Source organism: Mus musculus, chromosome 11 (assembly GCF_000001635.26).
Source record: "Mus musculus strain C57BL/6J chromosome 11, GRCm38.p6 C57BL/6J".
Classification (NCBI taxonomy): Eukaryota; Metazoa; Chordata; class Mammalia; order Rodentia; family Muridae; genus Mus; species Mus musculus.
The window spans coordinates 20,334,833-20,337,210 of NC_000077.6; the positions used below are offsets into that span (position 1 = coordinate 20,334,833).

The 2,378-nt window shown below is 49.0% G+C and overlaps 1 pseudogene; it reads right to left on the reverse strand.

Moving 5' to 3' along the window:
- Gm12033 (predicted gene 12033) lies at positions 1 to 1,199 on the reverse strand (annotated as a pseudogene).

The window sequence follows — 2,378 nt, forward strand, 5'->3', positions numbered from 1 at the left end:
TGGGTGCAGCGAACTTTATTGATGGTATTCAAGAGAGTAGGGAGGGCTCCCTAGGCCCCTCCTGTTATTATGGGGGTCTGGGATGGAAATTGTGAGGGAGATGCTCAGTGTTGGGGGCCGAGTTGGGATAGGGCCTCTCTTGCTCAGTGTCCTTGCTGGGGTGGGTGGTCCAGGGTTTCTTACTCCTTGGAGGCCATGTAGGCCATGAGGTCCACCACCCTGTTGCTGTAGCCGTATTCATTGTCATACCAGGAAATGAGCTTGACAAAGTTGTCATTGAGAGCAATGCCAGCCCCGGCATCGAAGGTGGAAGAGTGGGAGTTGCTGTTGAAGTCGCAGGAGACAACCTGGTCCTCAGTGTAGCCCAAGATGCCCTTCAGTGGGCCCTCAGATGCCTGCTTCACCACCTTCTTGATGTCATCATACTTGGCAGGTTTCTCCAGGCGGCACGTCAGATCCACGACGGACACATTGGGGGTAGGAACACGGAAGGCCATGCCAGTGAGCTTCCCGTTCAGCTCTGGGATGACCTTGCCCACAGCCTTGGCAGCACCAGTGGATGCAGGGATGATGTTCTGGGCAGCCCCACGGCCATCACGCCACAGCTTTCCAGAGGGGCCATCCACAGTCTTCTGGGTGGCAGTGATGGCATGGACTGTGGTCATGAGCCCTTCCACGATGCCAAAGTTGTCATGGATGACCTTGGCCAGGGGGGCTAAGCAGTTGGTGGTGCAGGATGCATTGCTGACAATCTTGAGTGAGTTGTCATATTTCTCGTGGTTCACACCCATCACAAACATGGGGGCATCGGCAGAAGGGGCGGAGATGATGACCCTTTTGGCTCCACCCTTCAAGTGGGCCCCGGCCTTCTCCATGGTGGTGAAGACACCAGTAGACTCCACGACATACTCAGCACCGGCCTCACCCCATTTGATGTTAGTGGGGTCTCGCTCCTGGAAGATGGTGATGGGCTTCCCGTTGATGACAAGCTTCCCATTCTCGGCCTTGACTGTGCCGTTGAATTTGCCGTGAGTGGAGTCATACTGGAACATGTAGACCATGTAGTTGAGGTCAATGAAGGGGTCGTTGATGGCAACAATCTCCACTTTGCCACTGCAAATGGCAGCCCTGGTGACCAGGCGCCCAATACGGCCAAATCCGTTCACACCGACCTTCACCATTTTGTCTACGGGACGAGGCTGGCACTGCACAAGAAGATGCGGCTGTCTCTGGAACAGGGAGGAGCAGAGAGCCTAAAGGCTTCTTATAAATATATTGGTGTGTGTCTTTTATCTGGGAACTGAATGATCCAGGCAGAGTAGAAACTCCCAAGTAATATTATTTACCACAATACCTCTACTTTCTGATCGCAGGTATATGTCACTGCACCTTGTTTATTTCCATACTTCTCTATCTAGGTGTTAAACAATTACTGGTTTGGGGTATTTATTTTCTGGTGTCTATGTCTGACCAGAGGAGAGCATTGGGTTTTCTGCTCTATCATTGTCTGTCTTACTCCTTTGAGATGGCCTCTCACTGAACCTGGAGCTCGGCTGGTGATCCTCTTGTTTTTGCACCACAGCACGGGGTTATACAAGTGCTTGGCCACACTTAACTTTTTGAGCAAGTGCTGGGATCTGAACTCTTACCCAACAGAATCATCTTTCTAACCTCCTTATTTTGGCTTTTGAAATTTTGTCTTGTTTGTTTTGAAGCAGAGTTTCATGAACTTCGAGTTGGTGTTGAACTCTCTATGTAACTACAGATAGCCTTGAATTCCTAATCCTCCTGACTGTACCACACACACGCTGGACTTACACGTCATACAGTAACTGCTTTTAACCGCTGAACCATCTCTCCAGCCCCCTCATCCCTTTCAGAGAGAGAGAGAGAGAGCCTTGTTATGGAGCCTAGACTAATGTCTAGAATAAAGAGAAAGAATAGGATGGCAGTTACAGAAAGAGCGGGCTGAGAAGCACGTGCTGGTGAGGGTGGGTGGAGAAGGGAGCCTTATACTTTGTTGGTATTCAGATTAGTATAGCGTTACAGAAAATGCAAATCAACATGGCAGGTCCTTAAAAATCAAAAGCCATTTCTTTGATCCAGGGATTCTAGGTATGGTCAAAGGAAGTGAAATCAGCATATTGAAAAGATATCGGAATTTAATATTTTACATTTATTGAGTATGTGTGTGGGCACTTTGAGTGCTTCTGTGGATACCAAACAACTTGTAAAAGTCTGTTCTCTCCTTCCATCATGATGATTCCAGGGATGGGTCTTGGATTGTCAGTGGCAGGTGCCTTTACTCAATAAACCATGTCACCAGCTGGACATCTGTGCTTCTAGGCACAATACCCACGAGACAGAACCAAATTAGA